Source organism: Manis javanica, chromosome 9, assembly GCF_040802235.1.
Source record: "Manis javanica isolate MJ-LG chromosome 9, MJ_LKY, whole genome shotgun sequence".
Classification (NCBI taxonomy): Eukaryota; Metazoa; Chordata; class Mammalia; order Pholidota; family Manidae; genus Manis; species Manis javanica.
In genome coordinates this window covers 120,231,859-120,253,083 of record NC_133164.1, presented here as the reverse complement: position 1 = coordinate 120,253,083, position 21,225 = coordinate 120,231,859, and positions in this window count along the sequence as shown.

Sequence of the window (21,225 nt, the reverse complement as noted above, 5' to 3'; positions counted from 1 at the left end):
GGTCTAAGTTTTACTGGCCTGTGGTGCAGAGCATAATGGGATCTATTTTGATAGGGAAAAATAAAATCAAGAAATATCAACCAAAAAGCATTTGGGATATTGGGACTCTGGTTAGGGGACTGACACTCCTAGGCATGACCATCGTTTATGTATGCTAAGGACATAAACAGCAGGATGTTAGCTAACATCTCTTTCGTGTTTTATCACCCTTAGTTATTTAGTCCCCTTTCTGTTATTTTATTAACCTGCTCAATTTCAAACAAATAGCAAACCTCATTAGGGGACAAAGCACTTCAGAGATTGAAAGATACAAGAGCCCTTATTTGTATTGTTTACTTATATGTAGTACACATATTTGTATGTATGTACAGGTCATACATATATTTACAGTTATACAGTTACTAAATGAACCAGTCTAAAAATAAGTATATTTTAGTAGCTTTTATTAGGAAAAAAGCTGCATCCTGTTTATTCCACTCCTATTATTTTTGAGGTAGATGCCAAAACTGACATTAGGGAGAAGCAGGGCCTAGTGTTCCAAAAGTTTTATCACTCACTGCAGCATCTGCCAAGGTTCTGTTTGGCTAAGAATCTTGAGTGAGATGAAGCTGCTGTGTGTGGGCTGTAAAAATATAGGACAGATCAAAACTGGAAATACATTTTCCTTTAATTGGGAAAAGAAAGCCCCATCTACGCTATCCGTCGCCCGATCACGGAGCCCCAGCTTGAGCCCCAGTTCTCCCATCCACAGAGCAGGACAGTCACACCAGCACTTTCTGAACACCCCACCTGGCTGCTGGGAGGGTCGCACGGAAGTGCTCAGGGAACCAACCGCAAAGTAACCTGAAAACAGGCTTTATAGGGTAGGGTGGGTGTTTCTGGAAAATCAGATTTTTTCAGTCTGACATTTATGAGAAATATTTAAAATGAATATATGACAGGATGACATTTTTATGTGAAAGTAAATTTCCATATTCTTGAATATCTTATTAAAACTGTAGCACTGTATGGAAATCTGATTTAAAAGAATGATGGTAAAATGAACACATCAAAATCTATATATTTTCATATTAACTCAGTTCTCAATTATGTTATTTGACTACCCCTTGGGGCTCAAAGCCCACCTTTCTGTTCCAGTATGTAATACCAACATTTTATAGAAATACACAACTAGAACATTTTTAACACAAGTGAAACAAGTTGGTCTAGTTGATAAATGATAATCCTAGAAACTGTAAATTCTTTTAAAACAATACTATTTTTTAACTTTAAATATATTCTAATTTTAAACACAACCCTGATAATTCAACCCCAGGTCTAAGAAAGTGTATTTATCATCTGTAATTTCTGACCCTTTTTTGCATTCTGATATTTTTTGTATTCATGTATAATGAAATTATTCACATTTTTAAAGTTTGTACTTAGTATGGCTGCTTACAGCAAAGGTGATGAAGCCTACTGAATATTGGCATGGACAAATTCTAATGGAACACTGTAGAGATTATATATTTACTTAATTTGAAAATTTTTTTTGCAGCTAAATCTAATGATATCAAGCATCAGAAAAGTTATAAAAGATACACATAGCAAACCAAAACCTTTATTGAATCTATAATTTTATTTGTACTATTTCCTTGATATCAAGTCACATACATAACTATAGCATATGTAGTGTTTACCTGTACCTACATGAACAGATACACCTGATTTTTATCAGAGTGATATAAAATAAAATACATAGATTGGTTACATTCTCCCGGAATCTAGAAATATGTTAGAAGAGAAATCTGATGAATCACTTTATAGAATCAAAACAAACGCATGGGTTGCTCCAGCATGCCTCCTGCATCGCAAAAGCAGCAAAGAATGTTCTGTCAATTTGCATCCCCGTAATTCTGCAATCTTTTATAAGGAAATAAATATTGCAATAATGTTGCCATGAATAAATAGTTAATGTTTCTATTTCTACAGCATAGGAAGTATATAATAATCTAATACATAGATGCACATGAATTAAAGGTTCTGTTATATTTAAGATGGTGTAAATAAATGATGGAACTCGGAGCAGATTACACTGAATCACTCTAAAGCTTTTACTGTGCATTCTGTAAAAACACTTGTGAAAATGTAAAACTGGAATAACCATAGAATTGCAATGAGTTTTTGCTCCTTTATCTAGCTTATGTAGGAATTTATTTGTCATTGGAACTCTATTTCTAAAGCTGACACTTTGCTACTAAAATGGGATATTACAAACGTATTTTAAAATTTAAAAATCAAGCCTATAAGTTCTCTTGAGACTCTTAAAATTACTTTTCTTGGCATTTAAGGAGCAAGCACATGAAATGTACTGAAGTAAGTGAAAATGTGATTTCCATTTCGGTTTTATCATTTTACATTTTTCATGCTCAGAACCTTTTTTTAAAGATCATAACACTGTGAAGACATTAACTGATGCTGGCCACAATCATTAATCAAGTCTATTTATATATTTGCCTAGCCTTTTGAAATGTAATTTTTGCAGACATATTTCACCAAAAATTATATCTACTGCCTTTGCCAATGGAGGGCTATAATTCAGTCACATTTAGCTACCCATGATGTGATTGGTCAGATCCAGTCCTCACCCACTCAAAAAAAGGAAAAAGAAAAAGTCTTGTCAAAATTCCTTTGAAAAAGTATTCATCAAAATTTCCTGTTCATTCATAGATCTAAATGAATATAAACTTAAAAAAATGGCATCCGTGTGAGTCTATATAATAACATTACACCAAAATATGAAATCTAAATGAAATGAGCTTCCCTTCCATTCCCAAAACCAGTAGGGTAACTTGGAATTTGTAAGGGTAAAAGCCGTGTGGTTTCACCTCCCACAGATGATAGGAGCTCTGTTTTATCTTCCTAACTGAATTTTGCTGTGGACTTCCATCACGAGAATCACTTCAGTGTCTATAGCATCATAAATCATCATTTTCATCAGCTCACCCACATAAACTCACTATGTACTGTAAACGAGCTCCTTGACAACTTAATTTGGAAAAGAAATCTTCATTCCCTCTTCCTAATGCCGACGGCAGGGCTCCCCAGGGCTGGGAGGCTGCTTTGCGCGGGAGCGGTCCTAACAGACCGGAAGCCTCTTATTAATGAGCCACTACCAGGCTTGCAACCTGCTTAGCAGCGCCTTCGCTTTTATTTCTGCTCCCTCACCTTCCTCAGGAATGCTGATTTCTCTTCCTGAATTCATTTCAGGCAACAAAAGACATTGAGTTGGAGAAGTTGACAATATACTGGAATGTGGGACTCCTGAGTGTTTTGCTTAAGTATGCTTATTCTTACTTTATTCATTTTAAAATACCCAAATCAATCTCATATGCCTCCAAAGTCCAGTAAGATACAGAGCATCCTAACTTTTCCTTTGCTTTATACTGTAAATTAACATGTATTGTGATTCTGGTGACATTGTTATTATGGAACTGACTTAAGAATGTCTAAAATATAACTAAACTAACCAGAAAAAATGGCAAATTCTCCTTATTACTAACATCTCTCATTTACAATATTTTTATATGGATTTAAAGATTCCTACTAGCTTTAAAGCTAACATTAAAAGGATTCTTTCTCTTTGAATTTCTAACATACGTTTTTTACAAAATGTAATTATTAGATCATAAATAGTACTCCTCTAGGACAAAGTCTGTCACTGAAAAACAAGTTTAGGACATGAAAATGTGATGCTCTCTTTTCCCATATGCCCAAATGCCACGTCAAAATGTCACAGCGTGTTTTTTGTGTATGTGTGTGAAATTGTAAACTGTCACTGGAATGGGAAATTATATCATTTAAAAAAGATAATACATTCTTTTGATAGAGATATTTCTTTTTCATTCCACAACATTTATGGCTTATTGCCTGGGGGCCAGTGTGCTTAGTGATAGTGACAGGAAAATACAGACATGCACCAAGAGCTTCTAGTCCTTGTTAAAAACCGTGTTCAAAATTAGCCTGGAGGATATACAGTTAAACTGATGGCATGGGGTGGGGTGGGGTGGGATGGGTGTAGGAGGAGCCTACACATTTGAATGCACAATGTACATTTTTCACATATTAAGAGAGGGTGTCATTTTGGCATTGACACTGAATGCTGGTCATGAGTGGATCTCCCAACCTCTCCCCCATTAACTCTCCTCCTCTACTACGCAGGGTTGGATATTTAGCAAGCACATGGCAGACAAGAGTTCATGAATTAATCTTGGAAGTATTAAAATGGAATGGGATAGATGCAGGAATTTCCATTGTTTTGGCACATGAAGGTTAAACTATAATAGCCCTTTTTACAGTTTTATTTCTGCCTGCCTTATGTGTTGAATTGCTTGGGAAGACGGAAGGCGTGCTAGAATTGGTCAGATCCTTAGAAGACAGAGAGCACGATACAAATAAGTGTGCTGTGAAGTCCATCTTGAACACTATTGGATGGGGGATCATACCTAGCTCTTTGGCCTATTTCACAAGATATTAACTTAATGAGAGAAGGTCTAACTTAAGAAGAAACAAAAGAAATGTGAGATCAAATGGCACTGGTAGAAAACATGAACTCTGTGTTTTATTTATACAATCACAAATCTATGTTTGCGTTTGTGTGAACACTGACTGCCAACAGACACAGCCAACGCTCACCCACTGTCGAGATGCCTTCCGTGTGCCCCTAGCTGCAGCATCGCTCACGCTCACCACTTGTTTGTGTGCAAGAGGGAGGTTGATGGAAGCAGGCATCTTTGTGTGGGTACATAAACCCAACTTCTATTAGCTTCTTGTCTCAGCTAGTAGGTCTGTGTTTCAGATTTTATTTCTTGTATTAATCTTAGGAACCTATTTCACCAGAAGGTGGAAGTTACATCTGGTCTCCCTGACAGACAGAGATTGAGAATTGCTGAGAATAATGAAGCCCTCTGGTACAATAAATCCAACAGGAAGTCATGATCGGTGTTTCATGGCCTAATCTGTTCTTCATCCACTGCATCTGAATTACACTGGCACAAAAGAATGATAAGGACCTGGATTTTTAAAGGAAATTGCCACATCTCCCCAGTCATTAGCAGGCAAAAGGCACACATGTATCAGACTGAGATAATTAGGGAAGGCTTAGTCTCCCCTAAGGCCTATTACATTTAATACTTAATTTTTCTTTTTTTTAATGTCTCAACATGTACTGCATGATCAATGAACGTCATGCAATTTTTACTTACAATTCTTCCCATTTCCTGAGTATATTCATTAGAAGAAACTATTTACTAAACTTTCCTTTTTATCTTAATGGAGAATTGAAAAGAACCCACATTTATTTTGTTACATTTTCTTCCAGAATTGCAGAAACATTTGTTTCAGGAAAAATTCCCCAATAGATGGAGCTGCTGCTGTGACTTAAACCCTTGAATAATTAGCGTGCGAAAAAGCTCCAGAGAGACGCCTCTGGGAATTCCCTCACATCACGTTATAGGAGGACAATAATGTGGCTTTATTTTTGTTAAATGCAAATTGACATAATTGTATAATTTGAAAACTTCAGAAAGATTTCTTGATGTTTTGAGGTCCAGCAATTACTTCTCATCTCCATTGCTCATATTGCAAATATCTTTGAGACATAACCACACACATTACAAATGGATGTGCTGAGGGGCCTTCCAAGTTTCTTCCTCCCTAGAATGCTTCAAGGGTCTATTAGTTAAAGCTCTAATATGAAGATTATAGTACAAATGAAAAATGAAGTCCTTCCTTCCCATTTATGGGGAAAAAATTGGAGATGTGATAATCATCTTGGTGGAAGGATGCCGCCATTGTTGTTAATGATAAACCTTAAATTACACTAACTCTTTACATGGGCTATGCACTGTACTGAACGCTCTACAACTATCTTTCCATTTAATCATTATAATAACCCTACAAAGTAGAAAATATTATTATTACCATTTTAAAGATGATGAGAATGCAGTTAGTGATTAAATAATGTGGTCAAGTTCTCATAACAAATGAACCACACGTGTAAGATCCCAATCTTAGACTTGCTAACTTTAGTACCTATTCTCTATGGTATTATGCCACATCTCAGAATGAGTGCTCAAGTGTGAAAATCATTTTGTTAATAAGTAAAAATATATATATTATGATTAATCGTAAGTGTTGTCACTATAGTTATTTCAAAGAAACACATTATTTACAAGAAGGATAATTTAGCGTTGAACTCTAAAAACATAAAACTGTTTTATTTTAATCATAAGAAATACTGCAACAGCTGCTATAAATTTACTGACCCTCTTATATCAGAATAACCGAAGTTTGGGCTTTCCCTATGTTTAGTTATTCTCATGCAGAAAAGGACAAGGGAAACATTTTCCCCCTCTATTTACCTTGCCAGAACTCTTGCAAGATAGAACTGAAAATATGAAAACATATAAATACAAATAGCTCATTTTCCCAACAACATTGTATACTTTATAAAGGGCATAGGTCATTCACTCTTAAGAATTCTAGAGTAAAACCTGAGAAATCTAGTGAAGGAAGTCAGTAAGCTATGCTTGAATTGAGCAACTTGCCCTGAACGTGTCCATGAAGGTTTAAGCTTAACCTCTGGCTAGAGAAATTGCTTAGAATCTGGAGTCAGGGAGTTCCTCAAGAGATGAGACCTCTCCCTGAAAGCATGATTAGTTTTAAAATTAATTTTTAAAATAAAATTAAAACTAATTAAATAAAATTAAAGAAAGATCTTAGAAGTGGTATCATTTGGTTGGATTAAATATTTTTATTATATTCTAATAAAAGGAAAAATATTTTTGATGTTAGATAATAGAAACACAAAAGATGTCACCAAATGTTTCTCTAAGAATAATTTTTAAAACTTTTTGTTAACTCTCATTGTATCTTTCTTGGAAAATATATGAGCTTAAAGACTGCAGACATATAAAAGGGCTCATATTTGGAGCTATTACATCTAAATTTCTTTCCAAGCCTTTTTATCTACTATATATTTTCAGAATATTTTAAACAGGAAAAAGAGTTTTCACTGGTTTGTTTTCTAGATGTGCATTAAAAAAAGTGTCATGTTCCTATTCAAAAAGGTAGGGCAAGGTGTACCTATAACAAGTTTTTATTTGTTTACAATCAGATGCTTGGTCTTGCTGGGTGAATAAGTGCTGTGTTTTACCAGGTGGCTACCTATCTGTGTAATAGTCTGTGTCTGGGTTTTTGCTTGGCTCTGCTACCAGATGGAAAGCCTTAAAAAGATTCCCCATTACTTGGCATAATGAAAATAAGGTAGATTAGCCCAAATTATAATAATTAACATATAGAGATGTCTTACTTTTCAGTGAGATAAGGTATTTAAGTAAAATCCCAGATGAACATAAAACAGAGTTTGATATTTTGTATTTTTTTTAAATCAAAGATATTGATACTTTTCTACTGATTCCTTGGAATGGTTTTGTTCAAATTTTATATTAAGGTCAGCTTAGGGCTGGAAAATAATGTTACTTCATAACGGTATTGTAAGAAGAACACGTAGATATGGTTTATTGATAGTATTTTGGCCTCAGACGTTTACCTTGCATCCTCTGGTGGTCACTCCTTTAGTTAGAAAACAAGAGTTCCCATTACACAGGAGTATATGAGGCATCTTGTCAGGCTTTTGCCACAAGAGGTGAGAGGTGAGGGCTGCTACATTCATGCCCTCTAGCAGGCTGTGGCATCTCCCTCTTGTGGATTTTGAAAAAGTGCATCATATCTTCACTGCACTAGCTTTCACTTCAAGAATATAAATTTTGGAATTAAAATAACTCTTGGTTTATTAGACACAAATGTTTGGAAAAATATATCAAGGCATTTTGAAGATGGTGATAAGGATATGGAGACTTAAATGTATGTACGAATAGGATCCATGGGTAGATAAATAGATGATGGATAGATAGATACATAGGCAGATGGTACATAGATAGCTACCTAGTTGGAAAGCTAATAGGAGACAGTAGAGAGATGACAGAGAGATACACAGATAGATATTAGATAGACAGATAGATGGATAGATACTTTGAATATAGAGTTGCCCTTGACCAACATGGGTTTGAATTACATGGGTCCACTTATATGTGGACTTTCTTCAATGAAAATATTGGAAAGTTTTTTAGAGATATGTGACAATTTGAAAAAATGAACAGATGAACCATGTATCCTAGAAATATAAAAAAATTAATTAAAAGTTAGGTATGTCATGAATACATGTAACGCATGTAGATACTAGCCTATTTTGTCATTTATTACCATAAAATAATACAGTATTAGAAATGTATTTTCTCTTCTTTATAATTTTTTTAATAACATTCTTTTCTCTAGCTTTATGGTAACATTTTCTATTCTTTACCATAAGAATACAGCTTATAATACATATAACATAGAAAATTTGTGTTAATTGACTGTTTATGTTATCAGTAAGGCTTCTGGTCAGCAGTAGGCTATTTGTAATTAAGTTTTGGGGGAGTCAAAATTTATATATGGATTTTTGATTGTCCAGGGATCAGTAACCCTAGTATTTTGTTGTCTTAGGGCCAAGAGTGGTTTGAAAGTGACACAGACTGCCTCTTGACCCAACATTAGACAGGCTTTCAAGCCCTTTGACTAGGTCGTGGTCTTGGGCCCTGTTCTCAAACCCACCTCACTCAGTTGTAGCAAGAATCCTACTGAGTCCCTTTAAAAAGTATGTCTGGCTCCTGACTCATCCAGGGCTCTGGATAGTGAGCTGAAGCACGTTTTGATTCCTAAGATTCTGAGCATACTGTCAAGGCTGGGTTAGAGTCTCAGGTGCTTCTGGGGCAGGAATCTTCCTGGATGGACGTATTCTTGGCTCTGTTTGAGAGGGGATTTGCTCCCTGACTCTTGAGTGGAAAACTCCTGCCTTTTCTGAGACCTCTAATTTAGAAGCTGAGTTAGGCTTATGCTTCTAAGACAGAGAGGCTGGGTTAGCATCCCCGGCATCTTTGTTTCTAAGCATCATTAGTTAGGAACATGGGAGAATCTTGAACAACTGAAACCCCTACTGAAAATCCTGTCTGAAATCTTCCTGAAGTCCCACCTCCCAGCCTTGCTGGTGATATGCCCCACAATGATGGCACAATGATTGGCATGATCTGATGAAGAATGATCTGGAACTTCAGTGGCTTCTCATGGAAGCAAGACCTCCCCCAAGCCGGCACCTCTCAGAGCTTTCCACTCCATTTCCTTGGCTCCTCCTTCCTCCTTGACCACCTTGACCTCCCCTCGTGAGTCCCTTCAGAGCCCCGCCCTCTCCATCCTGTCCACTCTCTGGACTCTTCCCTTCTCACTGTAGCCCCTAATCCCCTGCAGGCATTCCACCCTTAGCTCCCTGCCCCCCCTCCAATGAGGGCTCTCAAGGGACTCCAGGACCCCAAAAAGCAGCTACGCATCAGGGCAAACCAAAGTCTTAAAAGTTCCCTCCATGAATATTGGTAAAATGTCTCAGCCACGTACTGTGCAGGTGACCTTAACTTGCCCCGTCTCCCAGGAGCACAACTGAATAACAATACAGAGTAGAGCAAAGAAAAGGCGACTGTTTTACATAAACTAGTGAGTTTAGTATTACTGTGTTACTTGACTCATGACCAACATTTTAAAATGAAAGCTGTAAAGTATTTTCTTCTGTATGCATATGTATGTATGAATATATGTATATTGTGACACTTTTTGCATGTATGCATGAATGTTATGTAATATATATGTGACATTTTTCTATCTCTGGGTGGTATTTCCAAATTCATAAAATCCTATAAAGGAACTCTATTCAAATTGGCTTAGAGATATGTAAGCACTCATATAAATTAAATATTCCTGAACTTCCCAGATATATAGACACTAACCTAAATATATTTCAAGTTCATGTGATTTGAGTCAATCATTGATAATTAGGACTAATTTTGTATCATTGGTTTAATAATAATGGGTGTGTCTTCTGAATCATCAGCATTAACTTTAATATGAGCATACATTTTTATTCTCCCTGGATTTGTTATTCAAATAAGGTAATACTATGTTCATTAGATGTTTAAGATGATACACATTATAATTTCAACCTAAGAACAAATGTGAACATAAAGATACAGTAGAAATGAATTGGTTCATGTATACCAAGCATGAGTAAAACAAAAATACCCATGTATTGAACTACTGTTAGGTTTTTTTGCTTCTGTGATATTTGCCTGATGGGAATGTGCTTTAAAAATAGTTAAACAGAGAAATAACTTGAGATGATAGCTAGCTTAGTTTAGTGTGATGATATGTCTGCCTGAAAATCATTTCCAAAATCTTTTTGGTAACTTGGAACCTTACAATTGAGCTCAATTAAGTAATAGACATTCATTAATAATTGCTAAGCAAGATAATATATTGAATATTAATTATTAAGTCTAATTTTAAGTTTTTAGTTTTTCAGCTTCTCATTTTTATATGGTATAGAGAGGCTACATATATTTGAGTTTATTAATTAACATGTTCTTTTGTCACATGGAATCATTATAATAAAAGAAGCATATGCATATAAAAATTGTCATTGTTATAAAATGCACTAGTCCACTACAGAATGCTGGCTTATGACAGACAGTTCACAACTCTACACTTCCCAGTTTACTCTGCAAAAAAGCAAAGGCCCTTAATGGTTAGAAATTATAATCAACACATGAAAGTACAAGTAGAGTAACAAGTGTTACGGGAGCCCATGTGTGCAAAGTAGGCATGGTACATAGGATGTGTTATTGTTATGGGAAAAAGAGAGTAACTTTGTCCTAAAGTAAAAAGAGAAAAATAACGGACAAAAACTGAATACACATAAAAAGTTGTAGGCACTTTGAGAAAAGAATCTTGGAAAAGGAATTTTATCTTGTGAGATCAAAGTTGAATAAGATTGGATGGATTTTTTTATACTTTCTTAAAAAGAGCATTAGTATTAATAGTATACACATGCAAAACTAGAATTTGGCTTTTTTTTCTGTTAAAAGAACAAAGGGTTCTTGGATTATTGGTTGGCTCTTAATAAAAGCTTGCAAGGTTTCTGTTTTAACCTTTTTAAGTGATCCACCTAGGAAACAAATACTCTATCTTATCAGAATAATTTCTGGTAACTTATGTGGACATTATCATGTTCTTCATTATTTAAGAGAAACTAGCCTTCTCACTTTATAAGAAGTTTTTGTTCTGTCTTATTTACAATCATGTTACTTCTCATGTTTACTTTTGAATTATTTTATTGTTATTTTTGTTAAATAGGTAGCAAAATACTTTTTTACAGTGACCTTATTCAAATGTTCAAACTTCTGAATTTTTTATTATTTTGTTTCCCAAAATTAAATCCTAAATGAAATTTTCTTGATCTCCAACTATGCAATATCTCAGAGGAGCCCTGGAAAGTCTCAGGGGATTTATTTGTCTTTTTATCTTACAAAAAGAGTAATTCGATTTATTTGATATGTCCACTTGCATGAAAATTACAGTCTTTCCTAGGTTATGTTTGTATGGGTAAATTTGTTCTTTATGTAATTATTTCAGAAACTATATGAAGTTCATAGAAATTTATCAATACTTTTGCTGTCCATGATGCATGCTGGTATATTAGTTATCATTCCAGTTATTATTTTAAAATATTTTATGTACCACAGAAGTAACCAAACTTTCTTGTCAAATGAACATTTACCAGATCCTTAACCACAGCAATTTAGTCTTTCGCCTCCGCTGATAAGTTTTCTTTTACTCTGTTTCTTCTCCAAAAGTGTTTGCAATTAGCTGCAGACCAGAGGTCTTTGGCTTCAATAAAGAGACTGTCTCAGGGATGCGTGGAAAGGATTATGACACATACTCTGGTGTACAGACTTCTGATGACTTTGTTTAAATATATTTGAGACGGTATCACTGGACTGAGTAAGGATTTCCAGAACTCTAGTGGAGAAGCTGGAAAGTTCATAAAATTGCTAACCTAAGATCAGGCAGAACAAGAATTAATTACGTGGGGCTGAATGAACTGGTGAAGAATAATGACTTTTCACAGCTTTTGCTTAGAACAGTGTTGGTTCTTTAATGTTCTATTTTCTGGATATAAGAAACCCCTTTTCCTTTTCTCTTAAGCCGTTTTTAACATAACACTGCAGTAGAAGGTACTTCCATAAACAGAAATGAAACATTTCTCTTTTTCTCCCTGCTTGATTCTTCCAGAATTTGGAAACTCTTATGGAGTGTTCAGATGTTCGTGGCAAATATAATTATTTGCATAATCTCAACAGAATCTGTTCTTCTTAAGAGAGGATCTTGAAAAAAAAATTATTGGAGAAATTGGTTATATAACCACCCCTTTGGCTGGACTGTCTTGGTTGAGAGTGATGGGCTCAGGGTCCGATGTGACCAGACAGGCTTGAGGAACTGAGGCCGATTCGATGGAGCCAGTGCTTGCAAAGCCCGCTTGGAAAAGTCAGCCCTGGTACCTGGCTTATGGGGCTCAGCGTTACAGGTGAGGAAGGAAGGTCACTTTCTGGCACACCCGGGAATCTTAAGCTATCTTGGGGACCTCAAGAAGGAGGAATTCACAAAATGTATAGGGATGGTCAGTGACGTCTGATGGTGAATGCTTGGCTTGGCTTTCTAGCCAAGAGAGGTTTTTCAGACTTTTTTAAATGAAAGTTTCCAGCAAAGCCGTAGAAAAACACCTAGGTGGTCAATGATCATTTTGCTGCACTGATGTAGACAATCATGCCAAATCTAATGACTAGATGTACTTTGTAAATTTTCTTTATCTTTGATCAAAACGAGGGGTGACTCTGGAGGTTGGAGGGGTGACATGGTGACCAATTGTGGCACGTTTTGGTTTTGGTTGACTAGCAGAATAATGGTGCGTATGACAGGATTAGGGAAGTCAAGAAGGTGATGTGATTTATGTCATGGTATTTATATCTTTTTAATGAAAATCTTCTACACTCCAGACACATTTAAGCTCTGATTTTTAAAAGAGCCGCCCCTAATAGGTGGCAATTCCATGTATCGTGTAACTCAGGGCACCAGGGATGGGAGGCTTTATTGCTGTTTTCCTCCATGAAACATTCTAACTGAACACATTTTATCTGTCAAGACTGGTTCATTTTAAATTAATATGTATGGTTAGTGGGATTTGTTATTTTGCATCTAACTAAACAGTATTTTAGATCCAAAACATAAAACTGAATCTGTTACAATGACAGTTTAATATTCCTTGTCAAAGCTAATCTGGTGCTTGATTCACTGATTCATGGTTCTGATTGCGGTCCCCTATCTTGGAACTACCAACTGTAAAATACCATGAAATATATTTCCAGAAAACCCATAATAGCATATTTAGGAGATGTATGGGAATACAGTTTATTTACAATGTTAAAATCCTTTTAAATCTTAATTGTAATGATCATGAGTGTAGTTTTCCTCCCACAGGAAAGGATTCATATTTTTCAGATTCCAAAACTGCTTCAGACTATACCTAAAAAGTGTTAAAATAGAAGCAAAGTATTAACTAGGAGGTTTGTTTTATTGGCTCCTATAGTAGAATTCTGTCACTCAGAGGCTAATTAATATCACTAATGGAAATGACTAACATTTACTGAAAGCTTTCCATGTACCAAGAACCATTCTAAGTGTTACCTCAGATGTCTTGTTATGAGCCAGGTGCTGCCACTGTCTCTACTCTATCTCAGAGAAAACTGCAGCACAAAGGGTAGTCGACTGGTTCACAATCTCACTGCTGGCTGCCGTAGCCTCATGGTTTGAGTCTAGACTGGCTTGGGATCTATATGATTATAGATGATGGCATCGGACCGTGTTAAGAGCTGCCTCAGAACATGTGCAAGGGCTAAAAGCTCCTTTCTCTGCTTGGTTATCATGGCCAGACACCTGTCTCGCAGAAGTTTTCCTTCTCACTCTATAAATCAAGTATTCATTACATTTGCAAGTTAAGTATATTTGCAGTTAAAATTAATTTATGAGTTTAATAATATGTTTTGGTCAAGTATAAAAGGTCAAATTAAATCCCAGCACTGAAGTGCTTTTTTGATGGCTTAATATATTTGCCAAACAGGCTCACATGGTTCACTCATTTATACATTCAGTGCTGGGGATGTGATGATGACAGAAACAGTGACAGTTTATAAAGCATGTGGTCTGGGGGGACTTTGATAAGCAGAGAAGTACTAGCAGAGTGCTAGGACTTTGAGAAACATAGGGATCTCAGAGGAGAAACACTCTGGAGAGACTTTTATCCTACCTGTTGGGGGCCTTCATAGGGGGGTGATATTTAAGTTCCTCTCAAGGTTGAGAGGGGTAAATGAGATTCGGTCACGGGGGTCTCAGTGAGCAGGGAGGGGCCGGGGAAGACATAGGAAGTTAGAGGAAAAGCCTTATGAGACATGAAGAATTTGAAATTTAGCTTAAGGTTCTTTACAGTTTTAAGAATTAAAGTGTTATGATTAAATTTAAATCACTCTAGTGAGGCTGTTTCAACATGAATATTAAAATTTGCAGAGAAATGGGATTATGCGATGTTGACTGCTAACATTTTCTATCTTCATCAAACTTCCCATAGTCCCTTGTAAAAACGCAGTAAATGGTGTTACAATTGAACATTGATTAGTTGTGGAATCATAAAAGACACTCCCAATGAGCCTTCATGTGTTTCCAGCCTATCATAATTTCCAGCATATGTAATCTTCCAATAAAAAGTGTCAATATTATGAAAAATGCAACTTTGTTCTGATTTTTGAAATAATTTGGAAGTCAATTTGTTTTTCCTAAACAAATACTTGGATATATTGTTGGTGGTTGTATTTTGGTTTATATGCTTGACTTGTTGATTTTTCTTATGCCTTGAGAATATTTCAATATTTCCATTTTTGATTGACATAATTTACATACAGTAAAACCCACCCTTTTAAGGTACAGTTTTGAGAGTTCTGATGATTTTTAGACTCTTGCCGCCACTATATCCAAGACAGAGAACAGCTGCATCACCCCTGCCCCCCGGATTCTCACGGTCCTCATGCTCAGCCTTCCCTCTGGGTCCAGCTCTGGGAACCATCGGTCTCTTTGCAGCCTTACTGTTTTGGCTTTTCTGGAGCCCCATATAAAGGGATTCTTACAGCACACAGGCCGTTGTGATTCTGTATGCTTGTGTCTACCAGTGACCATTCCTTTTAATTGATGAAAAGCACTCTTGTTTTTCAACAATGGCAAATGCAGCTACTGTAACCATGCAGGCATAGGTCTTGTTTAAACAGAGGTTTTCATTACATTGGGGTGAGTACCCTGGAGTGAGATTGCTGGTCACTGGTGCTGAGGCTGGGGTTAACTTGATAAGAAATAAGGAGGAGACATTCTTAATTTTGATGAAGTCTATTATATTAATGTTTCTTTTATGAATCACATACTGCTGGTGTTGTTTAGGTTAAATATGCACACTTCGATTCTGGAAAGCGCTGTCACCAAGTTTGGGTATAAGGCAAAATGAACTTAGCCAGTAGGAAATGGGGGGATGGAGAGGAAGGAGGGCTGTATCTGGTGGGTTGAATTACTTACTACCCAATTCAGAGAATTATTGTGTGTGTTTAGGAGAAGAAAGGAAATTCTCGTGTCTTCTGCCGAGTAGCTTTTGAATGAGGCTGAGTAGGAAAAGGAAAATTCATGGAAAGAAAAATTGAAGAGATGGTATATGCCAAGCAGATTTCAGAGGAAAGGAAGAGAATAGTTGTTCTGGAGATACTGCATAAGGAGAGAATAAGGGGACATACACTGGAAAGGAAATAAACTACTTAATCTGTGTGAGGTGACAAATGCGACTCTACATAAAATGGTAATGAGATAAGAGTAACTTGATTAGAGAGACATTTCTTTTAAACAGCTTGGTCAAGGACAAAGTCATTGATTACTAAATATGCTGAATCTTAGTGATTTTCTGGCTCACATTTATATTAATACCAAGCTTCTTGGGTCCTCATTTTTCTCATTATCTTATCATTTGGGGAAGTCCTCAAATTCAAGATGACGACTGACAATCTTGTTATTTTGAGAAAGTGGCTTGTTAGGGCATATAAATGAGCCAAAGATGGCCTCTGTGTGGGCACCTCGAGGTTTCCTTCTGAAACTCACAGCAGGCTGAGCCCCAGTGGCTCAAGAGCCCCAGGACCCAAAGTCAAGTTTTTAACACATTCAGTTGTTTTCAAACTAGTTCAAAAAAGCAGATTTTTGGCCATTTGGTGTGGGCCTGCTTGCACAGCCTGTGAGATTTCACCAGCATCCACTGGCCACTGGTGAAATAACATCTGGTTCTGAGACCCAGCAGCTGCTGCCCATCACAGCCCCCTGACCAGAGGCCCCACCTAGCTGCTGAGCAGCGTCCTGGGATTTAGGATGGGCCTCCAGCCCCCCTGCCCAGAAGCTCCCTCTCCCTCCTCCGACACTGGACAGTGGCTTCCGTGCCAGAGCCTCTGCACTGTCGCATGCTGTGGGGACATCCAACAGGGCCCCCAGAGTCCCCCACGGCCCCTCCCCAGTGGCTCAACTTCTAGAAAGGATGCACTTAGGCCGGAGTAACTCTGTGCTTTGGGTTTGCTGAGCTGCTAAGAATCCCAGTTAAGGCCAATCGTCGGTGCTTTATTTCATTTTTTCCTTAAGTTTCATGAGAAAATTTGGAGTCTGTAACTCCGGGGTGGTGGTGGGGAATCCCAGGGCAAAATGCCTTTGAAACCGAAATCAGTCAAAGGGAGAAACTAAGTGGAAGAAACCCGTTCATACCTTACAAGCAGTCCGCTTCTGTTCTCCCGTGTCTCTGTCAACCTGGCTGCAGAAGAAGAGGCCCCCACCCGCCCTCTCTGGCTCCCTGGCCCTAGTAATTACCTCCTGAGATGGAGATGGACTACTTCTCTCCACCCCTTGGAAAGACCTATTGTGTGGAGACGCACTAAAGCCAGGTGAGAGATTCTGGAAATATTGCAACTTTACCCACAGAGTCATTGGTAAACTACTGCCAACATGTTTCATTTCTAGACCTCTGCAAGACCACTTGATGACAATATGTGCCCCTCTCTTTCTAACCTGTGTGGGTAAGACAGAAGCTGGCAAGGTCCACGGGTGAGATGCTGTGCCCAGCCCTCCAGCTGTACTATGACGACGATATCGGTACCACGCCCAGCTTGCAAAGGTTCTTGTTCTATCAGAGCAATTCGTAATGTTTTCTAGAGGCATTTAAGCCATCTCTCTAATTAATAATCACCTCTGTGGACAAAAAGAGGGTACAAAGCATTTCAATGAGCCCCAAAGACATTTACTAATATTCCTATACTTAATTCCATGTTCAGGAGCTGCACTCTGTTTTGGGCTGATAGTTTAGCCATTTTGTTAAAAAGCAAATTCCTTGCAAATACTTGCCCTGATGATAATGTCAACTGTAAGGCTGGAGGCACTAGGGGAAGGGTGAAGAGGTGAAGAGACCAAACAAGGTGAAGAGACCAACAGATTCCGGTCTGACAACATTCCAGAAACTGATCAGATAACATTCCTAACTAGAGCCCTCCCCAGGCTAGAAGAATAGTGGTGACTGTCCAGTACCTGGCTAAAAGCCAGTGAGAGACCCCCACGTATCCTAGGCGAGCCAATCCACGCACCACTGTACACCTTTGTTCTCCTTCCCCTTCCTTCTTCAAAAACGTGCTGCCCGCCCGGCTGGGCGTGGCTTCCCCAGCCTCCATTTCTGTAGACTGGGAAACCTTGCCCGGGAACTGTGCCCAAATAAACTACCTGGCCCTTTACTGCCTCTCTTCACCTGCTTATTTCGGCTAGAATTTATCTTACATCAACTAACAAGGAACACAGAGAAACTTTAGATTTTTAAACATCCATTTCTAGATTAGTTATATGAGATCAGGATTCAGAGAGCAGTGCACAGTATAACGCAAAGATGTGTGTTCAGTGGCAAGCAGGTAGGTTTGTAGGCCATAAAAAGGTTAGGAGAGCATACGACATTTATGTTCATTAGATGACTTTTCACGGAGCTTCTTTTTAGATATACAGTACCTGAACGCCTGGGTTATTTTCTGCACCCCACTCAGCAACTGAAGATAATTTTAGCAGGTGGTATTTCTAAAATACTTTCTTCCTCATCTTTCTTATCTGCTATATAAGAAAACTGACCTGATTTTCTTAACTGCACTCCACACTTAGGTACGTAAGCCTTAGTATCATGAGGTGTTAATGACTCACTTAATTAGATGGTATATCATCGGGCCCTGGGCTATGTTTTTCCATAAAGATAGCTTTTTTTTTTTCTACACATGGCTTTATTTTTTACAGATTTGCAAAAGACATGAGTAAACAATGCTTGAATAACAAATGCTGCAATTTATTATGTGTTAGTGATATGGCAGACCAGTTGCTCCATACATATTATTTCTTATGACAGGATATCAGGTAATGGAGTAAAGTAGACTTTTATGTTTTAAGAGTTTGAAATTAAAAAGAGACATATTGAAGGAAACATGTGACATCAAAGTATGAATCTTGCAAAGTATTAGTCTCACTGACCTATCATAAGCAACTTGTATTACCATGGGGCAAATAAAGAGACATGTGGGAATCCTGAACACATAAGCACCCTTATTATGCATGTAAGGATATATATTTAAATCATCATTGCATAACCTCCAAATTTGTTTCCATTAATATAGAAAGTACAAGGAAAACATTGTTTAATTTATATAACATATATAGTTCTTTCTGTTCTTAAAAAAATGTAGATTTGCCATGAATTAACAAACGAAAAAAAGGAGTCGTTATTTCATTAAGTGTTTGTTTATTTTAGTGTGCGACCTGACATCAGTATGATTTAAAAATATATTTGCTGCTTAAAAAAAATACGTGAACTGACCATTTTCTCTGTGTAAAAGTTGGATGCCTCTTTTTGACTGTTTACACGTAGAGTACTTGTAATGAAGAGCTATTGCTCTTTTCTTTCTTCTATCATTAGATTGACGTATTTGAATTAGTTAATATTGAGAAATATGGTGGGGAAATAAGCTCCCCTGGTTTTCTTAGTGCTAGGGTAGAAATTGTAGCCTTCTGAGACTCATCAATCCCAGAACAGTTACATCTCCATTTGTAGAGTTAATTCCCTGCCCTGAAAGGATAGGATCCTAAAACTTTGCTTTTTTTCTGAATTGGGCCAAATTGTTCCAAATGAGGTTTATCCTGAGGTACTACAAAAAATGAATCTCTATTAAAAATGCTCTCATTCAGTGTTATTCTTACAATATATGTATTTAATGGGTCTCACATTTAAATTTTCCATCACATATTGCATAGATGTAGAGTTTGTTGATCAGAGTAATTTGTTAGCCAAAAGACTGTAATCATGTTTTGTTGTATTTATTCATTAATTGTATTTAAATATTATTGTGTTAACTACTACTTTACCGTGCTTTTCACTTTAAACCAGTGATTTCATTATATGTTTAGCAAACTCCCTTTGCCATGAGAGACAGAATTAAACTATAGTCACCTGTAGTTCCTTTTTGTATGTATAAAGATTCAGTGAAATTACATTTGGGAAGACACTAAATGCATTCAATTTTAGCCATCCACCAGCCATTGATTATAGATAATATTTTCTGTGTATTATATCATAGAATGTTGATAGATAAGATGAGAACATCTAGAAAAAAGGAAATAACTGATCACTACCCTCTCAAGATATGTTAGAAAAAGTGTGGACACGTTTTTTTTCACGGATTTGAGAAAGGAGTGGGAAGTAATATGAAGGAAATGGATAACAAAATTACCCTAAATGGTGGGATCCTGGGAGAAGATTACACGCTATGAGAGTAAAATTCCATTTATCTCAGCATTGCTGCTAACGTGCTGTTGGGAACTGTGATGGGTAAAGAGGGGACACAGAGCAACATGGGGCTTTGGTTCACCTGTCATGGCATTTGGCTCAGCCCAGGGAGGAAAGACTGGCCGGAATCATATGATGCCATGGCACATATCTAACCAGAATCCACAGAGCGCTGCTAGGTGTTGAAGGGGCTGGAAAAGACAGGGCAGGTAGGGTTCTCACCCTTTCAGACTGAAACCGCGCACGGGAGAGAGTAACAACTCCAGCCAGGGCGTGAGGAGGCTCGGAGGGGTCAGTCAGTCCAACACCGAGAGGTCGGTGTGATCTGGAGAACTTTATCAAAACTTTATCAAAACAGGCTTCTTCTGTCCTTTTCCCCCACATAGAAACATCACTCTTTTAGGAGAAAAAAAAAAGAAAAGTAGTCCTAAGCCTGTAAACAGTAGCACCGAAATATTTTAATGGTCTAAGTCTTACAATATTATTTGATTTTCTTCCCTTTAAGAAAGGACATGAACCCTTCCAGTCAAGTCCAAGTTGAATGCCGAGAAGACCTTCCAAAGAAGGCGGCAACGCACAGCCGGGACAAAACCCAACCAAGGTACAAACCAAACCAGGGCCAAGCAGATGAAGATGTGCTGGTGCAGAAACACCATCTCAGTTCATTCGTTACTTACCCACCCTGCTGGGTTTCCCAGGCTCAGGACCTGGCGGGAGATCGAAGGTCACTGAGGACGCGGTGGCAAAGTGTTTTCCAAGATGTGCACCTTCCACTTAGCTTTGTCCACCCCACTTGTATGTACTAGGGAAGGATTCTTTCCAGTAATCGCAGCTCCTTTAAGACATTTGAGGACAAAGCCAAGGATATATAAAACTCTGCCCTACAAGGAAAGAAGTAAGAAAAAACAGAGCAAGGAACTCTGTTTTTTTTTTCTTTTTCCATTTTTTTCTATATGACTTCTTTTCATTTGTATCCTAACCACATTTTTGGCCCCAACGATTTCTAAACACACACACACACACACACACACACACACACACACACACACACACACACACACACACAAACACACAGGAAATTAGAGCCTTAATACATCCATATATCATTTAAGTAGTATATATTTTAAAAAGAAATTTTTCTGCCAAAGCTGCCTAGGAACATTTTGGGCTAAATAACGTAGGGCATTGTGGAATTTTCAAACTACATTTATAGGCACCTTTTTTGAAGGAATGACATGCAATTTACCTTTTGAAAGTTTTAGAGAAGAAGAATTATATAGACTAAA